General features: G+C 38.4%; 1 protein-coding gene across 7 annotated transcripts in view; it reads right to left on the reverse strand.

The window, feature by feature from the left end:
* Positions 1 to 24,958, reverse strand: part of NDST2 (N-deacetylase and N-sulfotransferase 2) — a 131,353-nt gene that overhangs the window by 84,524 nt on the left and 21,871 nt on the right. For 6 of the 7 annotated variants that reach the window (XR_007889489.1, XM_051619587.1, XM_051619582.1 and 3 more), the window contains exon 2: positions 18,416 to 18,495. The gene's annotated coding sequence lies outside the window, so the exon portion shown is untranslated. Of the gene's footprint in view, positions 1 to 2,485; positions 2,719 to 18,415; positions 18,496 to 24,958 lie in introns of those variants that run through there. The other variant, XM_051619581.1, reaches the window with a different exon arrangement.

The raw sequence follows: 24,958 nt of genomic DNA on the forward strand, positions 1-24,958 counted from the left end.
GAACAAAATTTTGCAGGATATCCAGAGCTGTGGAATTTATTGCGTTTTACCTCTCCAGAAAAATCTAAACAGTAGTATACTAACAAACCGTGTCAGCATCTGTCAGCCTTCAGAATAGCAGAAAAAAAACTCTGTAAGAGAACAACATGCACCAAGGGAGGATCACTGGATTATAGCAGTCACCACGTAAGCACTGATCCCTGAAGCCAGGAGGTATTTCTTGATATAATAAAGAAAAATGTCACCTTTGGTGGTTAATAGTACTGACCACCAAATACTTGTTAAAATCTTGGAACCCATGAAACATCTGAGTGACAGTTTTAAGAGGAACAGTTACAAAACCAGTATTTTGCAACTCTGAATCTAAAATGAGTGGGACATTAAAAAATTGTCCACAAATAATTTAACCAAAGACCAGATGGAATGAAGCACAGAAATTACCTAATAATAAAATTTATTGTTGTTATTTTTGTTAAGTCAGTTCAATTCTCACCAGGGAAAACATAAAAAAAACCAAAAACAAGCAAACAAAAAAAACCAGTCAAGTAAAGGTTGGTCTTGATGGGGGGAAGAGAAGGAGGCATGCAGATGGCAAAGTGAATCTCAATATATCCATGTAGAAAACTGGAAGAACTTTTTTCAGGAATTGAAACCTGTCAGAAATACCCAGAAAAAATTCTGACAATCTCTAAAATTATTAGCATAACAATGTTCACAAACAGAGTAGGAAAGAAAGACTGGGGATTTCATTTCATGCAAATTCATAAGCTGGTAGGAGTATTTTATTTCTTTTTACAGAGAAGGTTAATATCTAAATCAAAAAAACTCAGCAGGTTTACAGAGTAAATGGAGATACACATGCAAAAGCCTTAATGCTCATGCTGTTTCAGCGGAATTAAACCCACCATGTTAAAACAGATGGTCACTGTTTGTCTTACAAATGGTAGCATGAACCTGAGTGTCCATTAGGAAGCTAAGCCTGAAGTATCATTTTGTGTCCCAATGGACTTGCCTACTTTTTTCCTCCCTGTATCACTTTCTCTCAACTCCATCCTACATGGATGATGTATTTATGGTGAAAAGAAGCTGCTGCTGCGGTGTATTTTAGAAAAATCTAAGTTTTTTGCAGTACCCCAGCCAACAAGGTTCAATCCAGGAAATCAAAGTCCTGCGTATTATCTCATACGACAAAAAATCACAGGTAACCAGGTCACCTTGAGGATGAAAATACTACTACAATCTTTACAAAATACTAATTAAGGAATGGGATGGTATATTCGTATGCATTTCATATACACATATATAGTTTTATTTTCTATGTATGGACATACACACATGCCCTTCTGATGCAGGAGTTGAAATTTTCCCTTTAGCACACCAGTATTCAAACACCTAACGTATTAGCATTTTGGAAGCAGCTTGCACAACAGGAAATGCAACTGCACAGAAGGAAAACTCCAGCAGGGAGACAACAATCCAACAACAAACAGGACATAAAACATCAAATGGAAAGTGAACTCTTGAGGAGCTAAGACAGATGCAAAAGCTGTTGGTGGTAGTGTGGAAAGATGTATTTGCTTAGCAAGTTTAGGAACATACAGAAGGTGTGGAAATATTTACCAGTGCAATGCTCTGAAAAGATGTACTGAAAGTTCACTATCACTTATCAAGCATAGCTTTCCAAAAGCACCCAAAAAAAATTTCCACATATGACCTTAAACAAATTCAAATGCCACCCGCTAAAGTATATCACCAGTATAAATCCCTGTGTTGGCACAGTCCTGACACAGCAGGTTTTAGCAGAAAGCTCACAAAAATAGTTTCCCTCTCCCGACAAGTGTATGTTCATGGAATGCCTCTAGTTGGAAAAAATGTCTGAATTTAAATTCCAAAGCAATAGTATTTACTAACCATTACTTCCAGAAGCTAAATTCACAGACCTATCAAACAATGCCAGGTATCCTCCCAAACTCTATTAAGTGGCCATTAGTCAAAATAACTCCTCCAGTAAAAAGGACAAGCTTAAGCTTTTCAGCTTAAGCCTAAAATTCTCCTGATTCCCCCTAAAACCATAGCTATCGTGCATGAAAATTAATAAATCACAACAAAGAAATATCTTCTGTGTAATTTCACAGTGCTGTCGTTTCGATTTTTCTGCTTTGTACTTTAGTGTACTTCAGCAGTGACCCCAGCATCACATTTCAACCTTGGGCCTATCAAGGTACCCAAAGGTACCTTATTCAGAAAGCAGTTTTGACACTGCACTAATATTGGGTGTAAACAACTAGTTCATACAGAGGCTTTCAGAATCCCACTAAACACTAAACCGCTAACTTCAGTATCACAGCCAGGATGCCAGGCAAGTCAGCCTGCAGCAAAGAAACTCCACTTCTTATGTCATGTGGCTTTAAGATGAAGCCTAAAAAAGTATATATAAAAGAAGCAGCTTATGCTTAAGCATGTATTTTATACATTCATTCCTTACCTTTACATTGCAGAGATTTCATCACCCCTTGAGAGAGTCATAAGCAGAAGCAAGTCTTGTATGTGAATCTTTCTCTCCTTGGGTGCTTGGAGATGAGGGAGCATGCACTCAAGTGAGCATTCATGCCTCAGCCAGTTTAAGGACAAGGCTGTGCACCAAAGCCCTTAAGACCTTCTCACGGCTGCTGATTTCATCCACGGAGCTGAAAGAGTATCTCAGCAGGACACTGCCAGCCTCCTTTTCAGCTCCCTCTCACTGACTGCCAGTCTCTGGCAAGTGAAATGTCAAGAACCAGGCAGGGGCGGTGTTTGGAGAAGGAGGGATAAGAGATTCTCACCATCCATCAACCTCAAAACCTATTCAGCCGACAACTTGAATGGAACTGGCATTTCATTCTCCATGGTAACAAGAGATGGAAGGAGGCTGGAAAAAGAGAGAAAGAGGACAGACCCAGGAAAATCTGATGTTGAAGAAGCAGGGGAAGTTATAAACTTAGCAACTTCTCTTTGCTCTGCAAGTAGAAGAGGGAAAAGCCCTTTCCTTGCCTGCACAGTCCCTGAGACAAGGTGTCCCACAGCTGTGATGAGGTGCCCTTCCTGTGAACAGTGAACTGATGTGGGGGGAGGAAATCCATTATATTCTGCACCAGCCCTCCCCAGAGGAAAAACAAATGCCTCTTGAACACTGGGAATTAGGGAAAGATTATTGTCCCACAGAAAACAGAACCACCTGAAAGGGAAAATGTACTGTTGTTCTGTGTACAGTACTTCATGTCTACAGATTGAAGCCACTGATGCCAACTTAGTCTCTATGCCAGCACTGACCACAAAATAGAGCAAAGAATTAGCATCATTCCCTTTGCCTGTCTTGCATCTCATTTGGAAATAAGTGTTCATTACTTCTGTTATGCTGAATCACTTATATGCACAGAGAAACAGGGTACATCTTCTATTCCAAGGCACATCAAAATGAAGCATGGAAGTGGCTAGACTTAAAATTTGGGCAGCAACTTCACTGAGCTCATAGGAGCTCTGGGTTAAGTCAGTGCTAATTAACATTTCAGGTCTGGCCATCTTCTGAACTTTTTTTTCTGCTATTTTACATTCATAACTTGAGCTGTCACAGCCAGAATGTGCACAACAGGGAAATTACATTTGGATTCATGCACTTTTGTATTCCAAGCTGGCCCCATGCAGCTACTGAAAGAGTCTCTGGCTAAAGTACTTATGCAAGATAACCAAACAAAAGACTGAAAAGCTCTGCAAATCCTGACTGCTGCTGCTGCTGCCATCTTACTTCTTACTCAATTCTTTACACAGATTCTTTCCTGAAGGACATATTTAAATCTCCCTCCCCCACCACCTCTGAATTCTGAATTTGTTCTCACTTTTGTATTGCATATGGGACATGCTGTTGTGCAGTACTCTCTTTATAGCCTTACCTATACAGTCAGTTTTTTGTCCTGCAGAGCTGTTTTGAGTTCTCCCAGTAGTCCTCAGCAAATATGTTAAAAAATCATAGCTTTTAAAACTATCAGGTTGTCTTCATTGTTCCCATTTGAATTTTAGACATTGGGTTTTCAGTTTCTTATTTAAGTCTTTATTTACCGCTCATGACATTGCAACCCATCCCTGTTCACTGCACTTCAGCCTTTATTCACCACCAAGCATTTCAAAGCTGTGTGAATACATTCTTGCTTTTGAAAAACACTTTCATCCTCTGAAAAAATGTGTTTAATTTTCTCCTTTGTCTGGCAACACTCTGAAATCTTGGAAAAACCGAAGGGAACCTCAAAGGGAACAACCCTAGTCACTTCACTTCTGCAGCCACTTTTTATTGCTCTCAAACTCATCTTCCTGAGACACTCTTTTCTTTAGGTAAAAGGGGCATATTTACCCTTTGAAATGTACTTCCAAGTACATGGTTTAGAAGTACTTTCCTTCTTTCCAGAATAATTTAACAAGAAAAAGAGAAGTGAGACTGTTCCGTTCTCTCTCTCCACCAGCCAAACTAAGCCAACTAACCTGGGAGTGACAGACATCCGTTGGAAGATGTTGGCCTCCTAGAAGTCTAACTAAGCAAATAAATGCTGTTAAATGCATCCACACAATCAGTTATTTTCACTTACTTTTGAAGATAATTCAGAATTCCAAGGAGATATTTCCATCCCTTTAAAAATATATTCTACCCACATCTATTAAAATTAAGATATTTAACATATAAAGCTTTTTATGTTCTTTTCATAGAACAATCTCAAGAGTACTTTGTTATTGTGCTTTGTTATAGAAGCATAAAAAGGAAAGAAGGTATTTTTGCCACTTCTCACAAAGCAGGATCATCTTTTCTCTTCTCTTGCTGTTCATTGAGTTCAACCTTGATTCTCTTGAAGGTTTGAAAGCGCTGTTGTTTATCTGTAGCTCAGGGAAGGGGATTTTCTTTCTCTCTGAAGTTGATTCTAACATACTTCAAAGACTTGCTGTCTACTAACATCATCCATTTGTCTTTCTGTGATATAAAAACCGTACTCATAGAAATGGAGAGCTTTCCCTAATCCATTCTGGCAGCACACTTTAGGAAACGTTACCAATACTCAGAAACATGCCAAAAGAGCACTCCAAGAGTTAAGAGCTGTACCAACCACACTGTCCTACTGTGTGTTTTCCTACAGCCACCAGAAAGGGAATGTGGATGTGTGTCACCAACATGATGCACATTTTGGAAATGAATCTACTATGAATTGGTTAAAGCTGTCACCCTACTGAGAGGTACTGTAGTGAGGAGAGAAGCATGCCCACACTGAATCATGGTCCTACCCAACTTCCCAAACAGAAAAATGAACAGTACTGTACAGCCAACATTCAAAGGACTGCCCATCATGTGTGCCTGTCATACGATAATTAAAGCTGGAATACAGCAATAGCTTCAAACTGGCTGAGAACAAAGCTGACACTGGTTCTGATGAAGTTTGGTGGTCTCCATGCAGCTCTCACTTTGCAAAAGCTACCATCTCAATTGGCAGCAATTTTACAGGGAAGGAAGCAGTGGTGAACCTGAACCTGTGGTGAGCCTCACCAGTGGGACACCATTGGCAACGTCACATCATAGCATCCTACACTGCACCTGCTTTGGGCACAAATAGAGCTGCTGCAGCCAGATCTGTGAATCCAGAAGTAAATTCACTTTTTTCAAGTAGATGCCTGCTCAGAAAGCCTTGTAAAGCCTACCAAGAAAATTAACATGTGAAGTGACCACACTGTAACAGTGCTAGGATTTAGCAGTAGAACACTTGACTACAGTTGTTCCCTAAAGTACTGCATTAAAAAAGGGAAATCAGAATCCTGTTCTGCACTAAAAAATAAATACATTAAAACAGCAAATATGCCAAATTTTTACTTTAGTATCCATCCACCAACCAGCACAGCCAAGAGTGAGCCAAAATTTAAAGCATCCAAGAGAATATGTCTCAAGAGATATTTTAATAAAACAGAGAGACACCCCAGCCCCAGATTGACTTGCCTGACATGTGGAAGTCATGGAGATCAAATACCCCCTATTTCTGCTCACAGTCTTGAGGGAAACTCAGTCAATCGGATACTTCATATCCACAGGTACTTACAGAGATCGATATGATGTCATAAACTAACGCAACAGCAAAACCCCCTAGCTAAACCCAGAACAGTGGAGGGACTGGCAGGACTGCCATGCCTGACACCCACATGAGTCAGTGTTCACTAAGATACTTTTCTGGTCCTCAGTGCCTCCCTATTTCATATAAATCAGAACACTTCACTCCAGAATAATGACATTAGAGAAGGGGAATGAGGGCATTTATTAAGCTGACAGGGCAAAAGACTCAACTCCAGGAACCTCCACCCAAGACAACAGCTACCCCACTGAATAACATGGGCAAAAAAGGCAATGTCTCAGGCTTCTACACCTTTGAAGTTATAACTGAGATAATTTTTCTTTAAATAAATTTTTACTTCTGGGTTTACACAACACCTTAATTATCCTCACCATCTGAGGAATCAATACCTATCTTGATTTAATGTCAGAAATCACTCACCATCATGGAAATAATTTATGCATCTGTTAGGTTAACAGCTTTGCAGACGCTGTCAATGTCATGAGTTCATTCTGCTGTAGGAAAGATACATTTAGTTCTTGATTTGTCATTCCCAATTTCATCCCAGCTAAACGAAATACATATTTTAATAAACGTGGCCAGAGTACTATAAATTTGCACTTATGAGCATCATGGAATAAAATTCATATTTTACCTGTCTAAAATACGGAAGTGAGAAAGAACAACCAAAAAAGACCGACAGTCAATTATAAAGATTCAGAGAAAAAAACCAGTAAAAACAGTACACATGAATCCCTCAAAGCATACATTAAAATGGTTTCTGAGAATAAAAAAAGACTAAAAAACATGTTTAGAAAGCACACAAAAAACTTACAAGAAGTCCAAACCTCAAAAAATTCTGAGGACATCATTCTGTAAACCCAAAGCATCTTGATTTAAATTGACAGCCGTGGCTGAAATATCTGAGCTATTGTCAATACTAGTAACATCAAGGTAGAAATTAATATGGCCAGAGCGCACAGACTCAGCTGACCTAATGACACAACCTGTGTAATCAGTGAAGGGCACACTGTACCACCTAATTACCAGTCATTTCCCACTGCAGACACACCACCCCTAAATGGGAAGGATGGAATACATGCATACAATATTATCATAAATATTTCTCTAATAAGCTAAATTATACTATCTCCATAGCTTCCTAACTTTACGTGTGCCACAAAATTAATCAAAGAGAAGAGTTTAATAAAAACCTCTTCAAAAGAATCAGCATTAGTTATTCAGATCATGCCCGTAAGGGAAAAGAATCGTCTGAATCCCATGAGGTTGAAATTTTAACATACTTCAGATAAAATTCTTTTTTTGTTGTTTTTTTGTTTGCTTTTTTGTTTTCTTAATTAGTAAGAGTGTTTTAAAACTTCTCCTAAAATAGGAACTTGCATTCAACATCATCCACTAAACAATCTTTCCACCAATTTAGAAACAAAAATAATAAATGCAAAATCCTGTGCATTATGAGTTTCAGGTTTCATAAGAGACAGAGAGCAAATGAGTAGAAGAGTCCTAGCAATATGACTGGTCAATGCTATCAAAAATAAGACACAAAGTCATCTCAATCTGTTATCCAAAAATCTGCAATAGTACCAAACATTAATGATGCATGGAAAGGTGACAAGCTATCAGCCTGTGAGGGAAGAGCTTTTGGAAAAGCTTTTAGAAGAGGATTTTATATCTGAAGGAAAAGTTTCCACTATTTTGCATAAAAGCCATGCAAATAAATACATGTTCATGTACGTGGAAAAGTTTACAAGGGCACAATTAGCTGTTTTCATTGCCTACAAATCAGACAGCTGCCTCTATTACAACCAGGAGCAAAAGATGTATAAGAAATGCTTTCTTCTTTGCAGATGTTTTTCAAGGAAAATTCTACTTCAAGAAATGAATATAATGTTATTCAAATCCACATGGTCTGTGGTTTAATAGGTAAATCTACATGTGAATAGTTGGTTTGTTGTTTGCTTTTTCTGGTTCCCAATTTCTTGGATTTTGCCTATTTCATATAAGACTAAGCAGTTACAAAGATTCTTCAAGTCAAATAAAGCACACAATACCTCTGCAAATAAAGCTATCTTTTAAAAAACAGCAGGAGGGTCAATGCAAATGAATCACCAGTAACTGCTACCATTAACAGTGCAGAAAAGAAAAACACTAGCCCTTCATTCTAAGGGGGATCAGAACTGCAAATTGTTAAAAGTGAGTTTTGCAGATGAAGATATTAACATAAAAGTTTCACATGACAGAGATATGCCTAAATGTCTACTTCTGTCTACATTTCATAATGCAACTGAAATACAAATTATATCCAACATATATTCCACCAGTGTAAATAATGCAAAACCAATGGGTTTGGGGATTTTTTTTGGAGGGTGAGTGGAGAAAATACATCCTATTAAATCTTCTTATTTTTCCACTAAGTCAGCATCTCAACAGCTTAACTATCTAAAAATGAACCTGTCTCTCAAGACGAAACTGATTTCATTTAATTCTGTACCATCCTGCAAATAAGAGGGTGGTATTTAGAACAGATGTCGCAATTTATATCAGCCTTTCTGCTACAACTAACTGCTCCCACGATTTCTAAACCACTTTCCAGTTTTACACATAGTGATTCCAGCTGGTACAAGACAGAGAAACTTGCCCTTCTGTAGGGTGAAGGGAAATCCAGAATCAAAACACTTTTCAACATGCCAACTGACCAAAATGTTGCAGATAAAGAAGAACCATAAATTACCTATTTCATGCACCTCCACTCCCAAGATACCGAAACAATAGAACCAGCTGAGGTACCAATGCGTATCTGACCAAAGAGGCCTCAGGCACTGAAAAATGAGTAACTTCTGCAACTTTCAAGGCAACATAAGTTTCCAGCTGCCAGCTTCTCTTCCCCAGTGTAATAAGATGTAACACAAATTTAGTTTATAGTATGATGCCATATTTTGGCTGGAAGGCATGAGAGATCTGAATTTAACAATGTGTTAAACTGGAGTGTAGCACCTGTGTCTTACTACCAGCCATCTTGATTTCCCCAAGGCCCAAGCTGTGCCTGCCACTGGGAGATGGGCAGCACAGGCTGACTTACTCTTCATAGGCAGAACTACCTGGGCACAAGGTCCCAAACTTGACTGCAGATCCCAGGCACTGTGATAGCAGTGGGGAAGGAAAGCACACTTTCAATGCTATCAAATGCTTCACAGAAAACAGTTAGTACCCAAAATAAAACATTTAATATAATTTACAAGCATCTCTTACATTATCTCCTCCCACTTATTTGTGTGATACCAGAAAGGAGTGACAATTCAGGCGATTGCTACAAGTGACCATGCCACAGACAGAGCCTTCAACACATACTACAAAAGGATTGGGAGGTTTGTCTCTCCTACAAAATGCTTTAAAACAATCCTCTGCTACAGCATGGATTCTAATCAAGCACTTGCATTCTCTCAAGGTATCTCACTGATAAACACAGCCAATGTGATGTGTAATGAAAGGGGATAAATCCTTGCTCCCCAGAAAATAAAAATTAGACAGCTGATTTTCATCAGAGGAAAAAAAGAAAGTTGAAGCTCTCACTAATGGCTCTATAAGTGTTTTGTTTCTAATGCTAAAAGCTCCCTGGACTTAGGTTGGAACAGAGAAATTATGAAACAAAGATACCTCACACATTGTCTCACAGGCATGTTACCTTCCACCTCTTCTTTGAAGATAATTTGTACATCGCATCTTTCTGCATTTCAATATTTTATTGATTTTGGAGCAGCAAGAAAATAGGCATGTTGCTGAAAACATCTTATGTTTTCTAGGTTGCCCTTGTGTTTGCTGTTTCTCCACACAAACAAATGCCAAAATACCAAACCAATCCTTCTGTCCTGCTGCCTTTTCTCTCTGACCTCCAAGTAAGTACTCCTAAATATTCTGTGACTGCTTGGAAAAATGTACTGTATTCCCACCCCCTCAAACCACTTCTCTGTAAAACAGTTAATCTTGAAACTACAATGCTTTCACCGTCCTTTTGCAGGTTTCTGCCATCGCTATCACTATGGAAACAATCAAATCATCAAATTATGTCAATAAGCACAATTTATGAAATAAAACAGCACCAAAGGTAGAGAGTACACATAAAAACCAATCAAGACAAAATTAGCTCTTTAGCACAGAAACACTGGCTTTAAAGGACTTTCAAGTTCATATTCCTTGCTGCAGCAAGCTACAGCTAAGGAGAGAGCTGCCAGTGCAGCATCATGCATGACGTCGCACACCCAAAGGCTGCAACTATTGGAGAGGACAAAGCACTGTAATAATCCTTTATCCATCCATTTAAAACACAAAAATCAGACAGTGAAAAAAAGTCAGTATATCCTCAAAACATTACATCAATATAAGAAATGTTGTAAGGCACAGACATATTTGCTTCTCTGAAATTTAGAAATAAATAAAGGAAGGCCCTTGCAACTTGCAGTGCCTGGATCTCAAGAGCACATTCAATCCTCTTCCCTTCTGTTCATCATCTTAACATCTGCATCAGAAGCAAAGTTAGAAACAATTATTCTTATCTTCACAACAAAACAAAGATTTAAAGCAATTCTTGGAGAAACATCAGCTATAGAGCTTGGCTGGACAACTATTCTGTTGTGTGCTGTAAGACAGGATTCAAGCCCTGTATGTGCCGAAGCAGCAGTTTTCCCCTGCTCCCAAAGCTCACCACATACCTCACTTTGACATGTTGACTCAATTATAGCACATGGAAGCCTCCGGGGAACAAACAGCTTTTTGAGACAACTCCCTCCCCACCACTCATACATATTCTCTCTCTGCTTTTTAGAAGCTCATTTCAAGAAGTGTTTTGTCTTTCATAATTCTGTTATTCTCTCTTTCTCTCCCCTCACTACACTCCTGTGATGTTTCTACCCCCTTCATGTTGCTGCTTTTCCTCACTTGAACTGCTTAGAAAGTAAGCCACTATCGCACTCCAAATTCAGCTACTGAAGTTACAATACAGACAGCAGAAGCAAGAGGGACGTCTTCTTATGCCAAGATAGAACATTTCAGCTTAAGGAAAAACAGCGAGTAAACAGCTCAAACACAAATTAGAGCTACAGAGCACCAAGAGAAGAGTTGCGAACATTCAGCTGTGAAGCACTTCTTAAAAGTATCAAAGAGCTAAAAAAACCATAAATGCACATTTTTATTAATAATAACATGGCAAATGGTAAGCTTCAAGTGTCATTTCAGATACAGGAGATAGCTTGCCAGCCAACTAGTCAGTGCTAGACAGGTCACCCTGAAGACTCCTTGCTGCCTTCAGTTCTTGGCTGAAGGACTTCTGCACATCCACTGTCTTCAATAAGGACTAGATGATCTCCAGAGGTCCCCTCCAACCCCCACCACTCAGTGATTGTGTGTATGTGAATTCACACAAATTCCCTTACATTCAGATGCTCACAAACGGCTCCGTAAAAGGAAGAGCCTACAGTATTCTTGACTTAAACACGTTTCTTTACTGGATGTCTTAATGACAGTTGGAAAATTACCACATTATTCTCTTTTTGTCCCAGGACTGGCCATTTTGGCAGCAGTTCAGGTACTCTAAGATGGAGATACTCCCTCACTTGAAACATGCGTTTTCAATTCCTATTTACAAGCTACATACAAGCTTACACATGCAAGCTTAGATGCTTTGTCCAAGATTCCCTCTACTAGCTGGGAATGATCCAAACAGGAGCTTCATGAACAGAACAACTGAAGGATTGGTATTCCTGCACTACCTACAGGGTAGGGAGTAAGTTATAAATTACAGACCTAAGAAGAAAGAACACAGGACAAGGTAAGCTGAAATAATGAGCCTTCTGTAGGAGCTCCCCTTCCACAAAAAGCATCTTCCAGAAACAAGAGTGAATTTCAATGCATTGTTTCCCTGGTAGTTAATGATGACATTAGTTCACGGTATAAGAAATCTGTATGATAGTACAGAAGGAAATTCAGAGCTGGAATGTATCTTCCTCTAATATTGGACTATTTTAAATAATCCCTTCCACTCCTTTTGAAAAGTTTCAATAAATCCTAAATTAAAATATTTATGGAAATGATCAGTCTTCAGAAATTGACTCACACATACCATGTGAGTTTATATCCTCTTCTATCTGGCTCTTTTTTATCTTCTTTTCCATCAGTCATGCATGCCTGGTCCCACTGACTCCCATTTACACCTCAGAATTAATAACAAGCGTGGCCATGAGTTCCATGGACAAATGTGGGCATAATAAAAAGTACCTCCTGTTAGCAGTTTAGGTTTGCTTCTGCTCAGGTCTCCTAAATAAATCTTTGTTCTTGCATAGATTAAAAAAAAATGTAAAAAAAGAAGGTTTAAACTACCTGTGCTAAGCATTCATCACTTCCAAAATATATTACTTCTCATGTCATTTCTTTAAAAAAGTTCCAAAATTTAAAGTCATATTTATATGTCACTGTACTACTGCTCATTTGTGTATGTACCTCTCTGCCCCTCTCCTTTTGTATCCTTTCCTGTCCTTTAAAGGGACTACAAAACACTGCACTTTTTAGTCCAAATAACAATATGATATCTATAGAGTATTTTTAGTATTATAATCAATTGTGCATTTCAAGAGACTGTGGTACCATTTTAAGACAATAATTATAACTCCAATCAAGCTGATAGTAATCACAATGAGAGGTCTAGTAAAGACTACTCTTGAGACTCTGAACAGCTATCAAAGTCAATGCCACAATACTGAGCTGAGAAAATCTGAGTGATAAATATTAAGAACTTTTGCATTTACTGTGTGACTACTGCTGGATCGATTATGCCACCGAGATCAATGGGGGAGATCTGTAGCAAAACTCCTTGACACCCACAGAGGTAGCTTTTATTCTTTGGGCATTTGGAAAGGAAGCTTAAGGAACAGTAAACTCAGGTTAACTTATTTTTGAACACGAAAAGGACCCCAAAATGGTCAGTATAAGTATCATCCCTTATAACCCTGAGACTGACTACTTTCAACCCCATTACTTGGCTATAACTTCCATTGATCCTCTAGCAAAAAGGCTCTTAGAAAAAATGGAATAGTAAATTCCTCCAATTTATGGAAGGAAGACCTGGGAAACTAGGGACAACATTAATTTTATCAGCTATTTCAGCAGAAATACTCACTGCAGGAAAGAAGTAATCCCTGAAGCCTGATGCATCATGTACATATGTAGTCAAAACCACTGCTCTCTTAGGGTCACAACAAGTTTAGACACAGTTAATAATCTAACACAATATTTGCATATTTAACCATATTTAAAATCCCTCAAGTTGATCAACAGGCATCAAAGGCTGAAGAAAGCAAACATATCTGGATCTTTATGAGATAAGAGATTGACATCAGAGAACCTGAGAAGTTTCATGAGCAGTTTTCAACATGCTAAACCAGTACTAGTTTGGAAAAAGAGGAGTTTTATTATCTGTGATTCCACTGATGAAGACAGAACATTTTTATGGTTCTTGCTTACAAAAGAGCATAAAAAGGATGCAAATATAGAAATTAAGATAATGTAATATTGTTAAATGGAAAAACATACCTGGAATCTGAAACACATACACATTTAATGTTCTCAGGCTGCTCTTGCTTCATACATGCAGAAAATAAAATAGTGTCTGTTACCTTTTCCCTCTTCGCTTTTGTGATTAGATAACTAAGTATCTTCTTACTCTGGTTTCTTTGAGTTTTAATATATTAATGACAATTGAAAAGTCGCAACATTGGGTAGAAAATGCTATTTTATACAAACGCCTTTCATACATGTTCAAACAGCACTCTAAACTCTAGGATGCTTTTCATACATATACACAAGGTTCACAGGTAAAATGACAGAAGAGAAGGAATAAGACAGTGCATGCAATATAATCAAGCCACAAATGTGGGGTAGTCAGTACTGACTATACCTGCAACAGACTGAACTTGCTCCAGATACTCTGAGACAGAGCAACAAGGCAAATAAACTTCAGAAGATACATTTATTTTAGAAAATGACAGTGATTCTCAGTCACATAACAATCATCTTCCAATAAAATAAATGAAATCTTAAGCATCCCACTGATTTCACACTGTTCAGAAGCCAGCACTTAACACTGGCTACACCCAAACACAGATCTATCAGAGCCCAGCAGGCTCTTCAGTGGAATCACACACTTCCAGAACAGTCAAAATCAATATGTAAACCAAGACCCCATTCTATATGGTATACCACAGCTATTTCAAATATTCCTTAACACTAACATAAGGGGCAAAGACAACGTGTTTGGTTAAAATGAACAAGTACCAAAAAAGGATAAAATGTAAACTACTGCTTCGTAAAAACATTAGCTCTGTGAATTAACTGCAGTGGCAGTGTCTGCGCCCCCTTACTTTGGCATAAACAATGTAGTTACTCTGCTGAGAGAACAGAAGAACTTCAAAATCCCAATGAAGTATGCCATCCAGGAAGAGAAAGAATAAGATGACAATCATCTGACATACATTGGGAACATTTTGAATGCAGTTCTGGAAACAGATGTGGAGGAATAAGTGTGGTATAAGAATTTAGAACAAAATGAAACACCTGAAAGCACAACTCAACTGTTGGCAAGGAGCTACCCCCAGGAAGCACAGCACTTCTCAGCAATTTTTCAGACCCAAGATGCGTTCAAAGCTTCTACTTTGCGGAATCTCTCCCGGTCTTCCTAGTTCATGGGAAATTTCATCTCTGCCAGACAATTCGAGGGAAAATGAACTGCAAATTCCATTAACTTGAACTCTGAGACAGCAACTCGGCTACTGTGAGTCACTGACAGCTGGGAACTATCCTGCCAGCTTGGGAGAAAAAACAAATTCAATGCAATATCCACCCCCATATACTCTAGCCTGCAAAAGCCAGCACGCACATCTGAAAGAAATCACAAGCATGCTACTGCTTACTGAAGAGGGAGGTGTCAGTCTGCTTGAAAAAAAAACCCTCAGAAGGAAGGCCTGCTTCAAACAGTTCCTGATACTACAGCCCCACCTGCCCAGAGCACTTCAGGAGAAGAGCACTTCGTGTTCCAGTTTGTTGTTCTGAAAACTTTGTCCTGTGCCTGAATTTCTGGTTTGAGCAAGGATCTGAATAGCAGACTTAGAAGATTTTCCTCCAGTAAACTTACGTACTTCCAATCACCTCCAAGCCATTAGCTCTCTGGGTATAGAAAACCAAGAGGAGTACGTAGTATGTTATTGTAAGAACTCAAAAGATCCCTCTACAGATTCCACATTTATAAAAGAACGTTTTCAAGCCTTCCACCATCATGAATTGGAGAACAAAGAGAGGGATGAGCAGTCAGCTTCTTTCGACACCCCAAATTATTGCTAAATCAAACAATTCCAAATGAAGAAACATTTTGTATCTCTGGTCTTATCATACTGTCTGACTAATAAATGTGACTTGTGTATTAATATACTGTTTTCATTAGCTGCATGAAGTGAAAGTGTGTCTACATCTCAGCCAATTACACGGATATCACAGAAGGCATAGAGTAAATAATTTAAAAGGGTGAGAGAAATGACCAGAGGAAAGCAGCAACTTGAATCATATCCCTGAAACTCCATCTTCTAGATAAATACCACATTTTGAAATAGAGTTAAAGGAGTTTGTTTGAGGGATTTGTTTTGCTTTGGTTGTTTTCTTTTTAAGCAATCCATGCCTTCTAGGAGACAACCACAAAACCACAACTAGCCTCAGTAACTGCCCTTAAATTTTTCAACATGTAAAATTTGCTTGTTTTTAGGACCTTGTCTACAACAGCAAGTTTTAGAAAAAAAAAAAAAAACAACCCACACCAAAATGTTATTTCCAACTCAGCTGTACCCTGGAGTTTCACATAATTTAACTGCTAATGGTAAAAAGACCAAAGATGCTTAGTCTCAAAGAGCATCATGGTAGTTCCTGAACTAAACCTCATCAGAAATGATCATTCTCTACAAGCTCCCAGATACAGAGAATCATTCTTTATGATTATTTAATAAAATTACAACCTCATAACTGTAACTTCTTCCAGGCCTGATTCTCACACCTACCTGTCACCTCTTGCTATTAAGCTTGCTCCTTCCTTGCTTGCAAACCCTTCTGCATATTGTATTTCTCATGATTGCTCCTCACCACTTCCTGACAGAAGAAACATGCCATATACAATTGGAAATTCTAATTCAACTCATACTGATTTGCCAAATGTTAGTCAGGGACACACTTCTGACACACAGTAGTAGTTTTTGAGCTGTATGCAGTAACCTACTTATTTTAGTGTATTTCTGTTAAGAGATTATAACTGTCCTTAGTCAGAAAGGTTTTTCTCATAGATGTCACAGAGTAAGAGAACCACAGAACGAGATCTTGCTCTACCAGGCATATTTCTCTGTGCACAAAACCAGGAAAAGAATCTTGCTTTGCCTTTCATGATTTCAAAGATATATGCTTTGAAATTACCAAAGTCCAAAAAAACCTCAAAAAAAAAAAACCAAAACACATTTAGAAAAAAAAGTAAATTAGGAAAGTGTAACACAGTTTGGACACTAAACTCCATGATATATTCCTATAAGGTCAGAAAAACTATTGTAATACAATAGTGGTGTGTTAATATGGTCTTTTGACATCAATAGAGAAATCCTCTGAGTGGATCAAGAGCTTTCAGATCAGACAAATAGCAAAGAGTATCATGAAAACACTGATTTTTAAAGCAAGTGGATTAAAAAAAAACAACAATCCAAATTGCAATTACAGAACAGGACCTCTTCCAGCCTCTTTCAACAATTACTCATATCTCTCCTAAGATGCTCTCCTAACAAGACAATGCAATATGTGTATAATCCTTTTAAAGTAATCTATATTTTATTAAATACATACATTGTAACCATATTTCTCTAAACATGATACAGTGATATCACTATGAAAAAAAGTACTACAGGAAAAATTAAGCAAACAGTAACTAGCAAAATTCAAATATATGTATCTCAGTATGTTCAAGTTTTATCAAATATAAGTTCAGCTTTCTAACATAATAAACATTTTTTGCTTTTAAACTTAAACATTCTAAGATACTTTCCTGCATAAAGTCAAGATATTTACTTCACATACTTTCTTGTATATAAAAAGCCTTTTGGGGCTACTAGTTGGAAGTTTTTAGAATGTTTTACCCAAGACTCTCTTCAGTTCCTAAACTATTAAACGAATGAGTTAATACAGAGTGGTTATAAGGAAGAGGTAGGTAACACCGGTATTTTTAAATACAGAACACGTATAAGGGAAGTTATCTACACAAGACCAATACACACATATCATCTGACAGCATCTTTACAGATGCTCCTGAAGAACAATCTTCAAACCTGATGCATGACATTTGTGATGTTTAATGCAGCTTCATGGAAGACAGACCAATATAGACTTCACAGTATCACGTATTTACTGTCATCTACACTTCCTTGAAGTACTAATACTCTCCTATAAAGTTTTGCTTGTGTACAGATAAAAGACATTATTTGTCAATCATGAAGCACTAGATGTTTTTAAGAGTTGCCTTCTGTGCTAATCCCCTGATGTTTTACTCTGTTCACAGTCAACTGGAAAGGCTTGTAAAATGACTCTCCCCCCCACCCCTCAAACAGCACCTTTGCATGTCTGGCACACTCAGCATTTCACCGACTGAAGGGAAAGGTTTTGAGAAATTCCTGCTCAAGTACTCACAGAAGGGCAGTATCATTAAACTTATCCCTCATCTCGTAAGTAGCCTTCTCGATTTGATAAAATCCTTTTTTCTTTTTCTTTCAGATAATGCTCAGGAACCTCAGCTACTTTCAGAGGACAGATGATGTGACAGACATGAAATTTCATGAAGAATTTATACAGCTATGTAGGAAATGGGTAGTCAAGGACACTTCTCAGCCATCCCTTCCCATGGTGGTAGGGTAGGAATTTTTATTACTGCTTATTTTCAGGGTCTTAGAGATTTCTCTAGCTCTAAATTCAGATCTGTTTAACAGATGAAACATGCCTACCTTTCAGTTGCTCTGGTCTGCAGTGCTGCAGAATGCCACACTACTTACACTAAACCAGAATTTAACAGTACTTTGATAGCTGATGCTCACAATTTTATAAACTGGTAGATTAGATCTTCTCCACTGCAATGCCAGATACACTTTAAGGTGACAGGTTTGGCGAGCCTAAATCTATCAGCTCCTCTGAACATAAATCTACATCAAAGAAAATGAAAGTTAAGTACTCACCTTTTCAGCAGCACCTTTGTTCAGAAGCCAGCACACAGAGTAAAGCCAACACGCTCCTGGCTCACAAGCACACACTCCAGCTGCAAGGGGGTAATGGGTAGAGGAAGAAAACAAGGGTAAAAGAGGTTTAGATTAGAGATACACAGGAAGGAAAGATCAGAGAGTACTACTTCATTTTATAGAAGTATTAAGATCATTTCAGAAGGCGAAGCAATCACTTTTTTCTAAACACTAATTATTCAACAAGACAGTGCACACTATAGTGCTTCCTTAAACACACAGCAACTGAAAGTGAAGACAATATTTCTTAATCACTGAAACTGATCCACAATATAACAGGAAAAGCAGGATGGGGAAGAACATGGTAAGAACCTCCTGGCTTGTTTTAAGAGCTGACAGTCCACCAGAGAGCTGCAACTTCTATGACTGTAAGTGTCATGGCACCAAAATCTTGGCTTTGAATCTCACATTTAGAACCTTTTTCGTAATGAAAAAGTTAAAATCTACCCTCAGATGAAGTCCTTGATAGTGGTGCTCTGACAGCAGCTTTGTCATGTACAGACTGCACACAGAGAACGGGCACAACAATGTAAAGTAGCAGCATAAACTAACTTTCTCTTACTTCTGTTTGAAAACTAAAGTTTAGGATTTTTTGCTTTGCAAATAAAAGCCCCAAAACTGGTACACTTCCCAAATTCTTTAAATAATCTGCTCAAATTAATCCTAGGGCTGCTTTCCAGCCAATAGGAATCAGCCAGCAAATGCCAAGCATAGCCACGTCCTTCCCCTGACAAGGCAGTGATTCGGGCAGCGGATCCACGTGACTCCTGTCTTTCCTCGCCACATCAGAGCCTAGTGCAGGCACCTGACAGACAGAAAAGAAGCCATCCAAGAGCAGCAATGACCCTGAACACCTTTTCCTATTCACCCTATCACACAAGCCAAACAGGGCAGCTTAGGGATCCTCTCCATCCTCTCAGAAGCAGTCATTCCAACTTTTTGGCTGCAATTTAAGATGCAATTTGGTTTATTAAGGAAAAACTTTCTATTGCCTTCCTCTCTGCTAAAAGGGTTTTGCTCCTTTTCTTAACCATCCCATCAACTACAGGTTGGCTACACGTAACACAAACCATAGCTCACAGTCTGGAAGCTCCCTCATTATCGTTCACCTCGGTGTAACAGGAACAAAACAGTGCAACAACACGTCTATATCTGGGATTAGTTTGCTCCCATTTACTTGCAGCTACAGCGCTTAGGCAGAATGTAGCAAGTAAATGTTCTTGAAAGTAATTCTCTAAGTATACTCACCTTTCTTCTCCCTTTATATCTGCTAACATTGTTTGCCCAACTGTTCTTTTTTAAACATTTCTCTAAAGAAAAACAGCATCTAAGACTGGTATGCAATAATGTAGATTTGAATCAGCAGGAAGCGTTAGGAAGGCAAAATTAAAGAGTTAAGAGAGGCTGCCAACTTGTTTTAATACCTCAAAAGCAAACATAAATTAAATGGGTAAAGAGACTTACTAAATTATTAAATCTATTTTCATCAGAAAGCTGACTCTTTTGATGTTAGATTATTTCCTGAATCTTTCTACCAGTCTTACATATTATGTATTTGTTCTTATATATTTGTTCTTTCAACCTTTCCTTTGGGCAGACTATTTCATAGTTTAATATATTTCATAATCTCATTCCCTTGTTTCTAGTTACGCCCCTTCTCATCTTACTAAATTAATTAGCTTCTAGCTTTCAGGTATATGCCTCTCAAATATGTGTAGGCTCTTACCATGTCTCTCAGCTACACTTCTAGTTATCACAGAGCCATGGTAGGTATGTTTGTCTGTTAGTCCCTTGGCTTTTACACATTTGTCCCTCAGCTCTCTTCAGTTGGTTTACATCTGTCTAGAAACAAGATGTTTGGGCCTGCACACTTGGCAAGTTAACTCTCACAGTTGTTCAAGAAGAAACTTTTTTTGTTTGTATAACCCAAAACCATATTTATTTGTTTTTTTGCACAGCTACCCATCCTAAAGGCTTCTGGTGCTTGGAAGAACACCAGTGCTTTTCCAGTTTCACTGTTCCCCTGACACACACACACAAACAATTTCAGGTTAAATTTTTTTTTACTGCATTCTCTTCAGTGCCTCCCCACAAATGGGAAACACCTCATCTTGACAGTCTCTCATTACTTCTAGTATGTCCATTTCTTTTGTGTTAGTATCTTCATCTATATCTGATTCACCTTCAACACTGAGCATCTTAGAAGTTTAAAAAAAAAACCACTAAACAACAGTACATAATGGAGGTGTTAAAAACATACATTTTTCAGTAAGACACAATGAGACAAGGTCTCCACATGCCTAAACATATTGTTGCTCAGCTCTACTGTGTTTATGTTTCTATGACTTTCTGTTTAGAATCTCCCACTCTCAGTCTAAATTCCCTAATGCCAAAGGAGGAGACCAAAACAGACAATCTGACATACTTTAAGCCAGGTAAGATACACAGTTTAAGCCACCAGCACCATCAGAAGGCAGCAGGTATCTTCCTTCCTCTCCCCCCTCTTTCCCACACATCAGCCAGCCACACATTGCTTTGTTGTTCCGCCACTGCCCTGTGCTGGCACACGCCATGATGAGACAAGTATTTTTCTGTTTCAGATTTAGTGCAGATTGTACATCTGCAAAAACACTGGTTATGGCACTACACACCACATTATGCAGGACAGCAGATGACTGGGACTGCGTGAGAACTTACACCACTGAAAAATGTTCAGGGGATACTGGTCCTGCACTCCCTGGTTTAAGTACCACCTTACTATAAGAAATTAAACCTGAAACCCTGTAAACTGGGAAGTCTGCAAAAACCTGAAGACTTCTCAAGAACAGAGGGAAGAAGAATCCTTCCGAGCATGTGAACACTGAAAATTTCTGCATAGTTGAGGGGACAAGATGAATTGAACACAAGGTAGATCTTTTAAGGAGCTGAATTCTTTCAAGGATTAGAAAAAAAACCCAACATAGTAAAGGAATACAAGAACACATTGTTTCTTGGAACTTTCTCAAAAGATTTGGTCAAGTCCTTCACAAAGGGCTACTCAAGTCACTGTGCAGGCAAGAAGAACAAAGTACTGTCACAAGCAGGAAACTGGCAAAAAAAAACCAAAACAAGAATCACTGATGAGTTTTGAGCATGGAAGAAGGACATTTGTGGATCTCTCAAAGATTGGCATCTATTCCCTTTGGGGTTGTTATTAGTGCAAAAGAAAGCAAAAACTGAAATAAAATTTCAACTGAACACAACTTTCAGTGAGGTTGGTTGAATACAAAGAACAGTGTGCATTAGTTTAGGAAAATCTAACAGAGAGAGCTGCTCGGAAGCTTGGGGCCAAAGCAACAAAGAAAATGAGAAAGAAATTAAAAACAGAGAAGGAGGTCTTTAATTATAGGCTGTAAATTACCTGTAGTTACTCTGCAAGAATTTATGTTGTATGCCAGTGAAAACAATGGTAAAAAAATAAACAACACATTTAGAAAATGCAGTCTTTACATTATTTATATTAGCAGTCTTTAACATGCACTTTCACTTTCATATATTTTCTCCTTTAACGTGTTTAAGTCTACCTCGACTGAAACTGTATTTATCAGAAAGAAAAATCCCCAAGAAAATGCAATTACTATCAGCAGGGCAAATAATCTGCTAAAAACCAAAGGGAAACTACACATAATCTATTTTGGTACCCTTGAAATCACAGACAATATGCTTGGAAGGAAATTCTTTCAGGTGAGATCAGTGATACCTGACACATTTGCCTGTTATCTCTGCTAGCATTTTGGAAGGCAAAGCGTCCAGAAGGTCCCTAGGCAATCCAGAGTCTGCCACTTCACTGCTTGTGCTGCTGGAAAGTTTTTCTTCAAGTCTACTCTAATTCTGCATTTTAAGCTCTTTACTTTTGGTCTTACCCTGTGTAAACACAGAGAACAAATTGTTCTTTATCTCTTTGCAGCACACTTTTCAAATATTTAAATTGTTTTAACTTCTCCAGCTTGAGCAATCCTGAGTGTTTCATTCTTTCATTGTAGCCCCCATTTTCATTGCTATTGCTTTCTCCTGAGCTACTTCCAGTTGGTCTTCACCTTTTCTCAAGGATGGTGTGCAAAAACAGCTTCAGCAGTCCATCATTCCAGTACATGGTAGAAAGACTATGTCTCATATGGGGAAGCTCCTTCATGTACATTTCTTGCATTGTTGACTCCTGTGCAAGGTATGATCTACAACAACACCTGCTTCTTGTCCACAAGCCTACTACTTAACCAGCCTTTGCTGTTCAGTATTTGTGAAGCTGAGAATTCTTGCCTAAACAAGATATTTACCTTAAACAACAACAAAACACACAGTAAAATTAAAAGTCAACTTATTTAAAGTAGAAGTGAGGAATTAAAGAAGCTGTGCATACCCATGTAATCCATTATCAGACCAGTATTTTAGTAAAAGCTAGCAATAAATACAAAAATAGAAACATACTTAGTTTCCACAAACACAAAAGATATTGGCATTCATACAGTCCCCCTCTACCCCATTCTTGTGAGACCCCACCCGGAGTACTGTGTCCAGTTCTGGAGCTACCAGACCTGGACATGAAGCTGCTGGAGTGAGTCCAGAGGGCCACAAAGATCATCAGAGAGCTGGAGTACCTTTCTCATGAAGACAGACTGAGTTGGGGTTGTTCAGCCTGGAGAACAGAAGACTCCAGGGAGTCCTTATAGCAGCCTTCCAGTACCTAACTGAAAATGGCCTACAGGAAAACTGGGGAGGGACTTTTAACAAGGGCTTGTAGTGATAGGACAAGGGGTAATGGCTTTAAACTAGAAAAGGGTAGACTTAGGTTAGACAGTAGAAAGAAATTCTTCACTAGGAGAGTGGCAAGACACCGGAACAGGTTGCCCAGCGAAGTTGTGGATGCCCCATCCCTGGAAGCATTCAAGGCCAAAATCATCAGATTTTTTTTTTTTTTTTTTTTTTTTAAACCTCTTTGCCTTTCAGTGAGATGTGTGTGCTTCAGTGTCCCAAGTGTTGCATCCACTTTTGTGGATGCAAATCAGAGCACAGGAAGTTCCACCTCAACATGAGGAAAAACTTCTTTACTGCAAGGGTTATGGAACACTGGAACAGGCTGCCCAGAGAGGTTGTGGAGTCTCCTTCTCTGGACACTTTCCAGACCTGTCTGGATACGTTTCTGTGTGACCTGTCCTAGATTCCATGGTGGTCCTGCTCTCACAGAGGGTTTGGACTTGATGATCTCCAGAGGTCCCTTCCAACCCCTACCATTCTGTGATTCTGAAATGTTTCTGAAACTCTCATTAACAATTACATAACTATCCATTATGGAGATGTTATCACTTCCTCCAAAGCAGCTGATCATCAGGTACTACTGGAAATAGAACGCATCACTTCTCCGACTGGATACAGCATTCTCATATTTTTTATTTCTCATAAGTATATTTTACGACGCAAAGGAAGCCAAAAAGGAGATTGAGTTTTATAATAAAATGAACTATGATATCAAAGAAGTAAAGTCCAAGAAATGACAGAAATTTTTCTTTCTTGTATTTGTGCATGGATGTGAGTTCTGAAAGCTATCATACAGTATTTATGGCAAGACTTAATAGTTGCCTACAGTCAAAAACAGCAAGGTGTATTTTTTCACCAAATTGTTGAGAAAGCATCATATAATTTGTTTCAACTATAGTCGCATTACTATTTCCATTAAAGCACACACTGAGAGCCTTCAGCCGAGGTTAGGATTGCTATATATTATATATCTACGCAAACACATACACAAGCACGCCACTGTATCTATAGTATCAGATTTCTTTATGCCTAACAAAAGACAGCCCCTAACCCACATACTTTTCAAAAGAAACAGAGAGAGCACTCAGGTAAATTTCCAAAGTTCTCATACAAAGTAGAGCAAGAGACCTAGTTCATTTTCTAAGCCCAGTTATAGCATATGAACCACAAAACAATCCTCCTGCATTCCTTTCCCTACTCACCAAACACAGATGTAAAATGTCTGCACCTAACACTCAGGAACAGCAATACTGGTGGCTGAATAACATGTAACAATTCTCCAAGAGAAAGCAAGAAAGCAAAGAAATATTCTCTACTGTCCTGAATCTAGGAAGCCATTATCACTGTTTCCATTCCTTTTTCTTCTTTGGCAGTTCATAGCAAAGATCTACAAAGGTAGGGTTTAAGTGAACAGTATGTTTCACAACTGAAGCAAGCTAAGAACTCAGTCGCTGCAGTTCAACTCCAGTAGCAGGTTGTTAAGTCATGAGAACTAAAATTTGCTTTTGTTATTTCACCCTTAAAACAAAAGTATCACAGAGTGCTACTAGAACAGCTGGAAAGAGAAAAAACATCACACCTTAAGTTAAAGTACATTGTTACTATATGTGAACAGACTTTAAGAAATAGAGGATTGAGTGAAGAAACATTACCAAAACTCTCACAAATATTTTCATCTACATTTGGAAAAAG

This window comes from Apus apus, chromosome 4 (assembly GCF_020740795.1).
Source record: "Apus apus isolate bApuApu2 chromosome 4, bApuApu2.pri.cur, whole genome shotgun sequence".
NCBI classification, from domain to species: Eukaryota; Metazoa; Chordata; class Aves; order Apodiformes; family Apodidae; genus Apus; species Apus apus.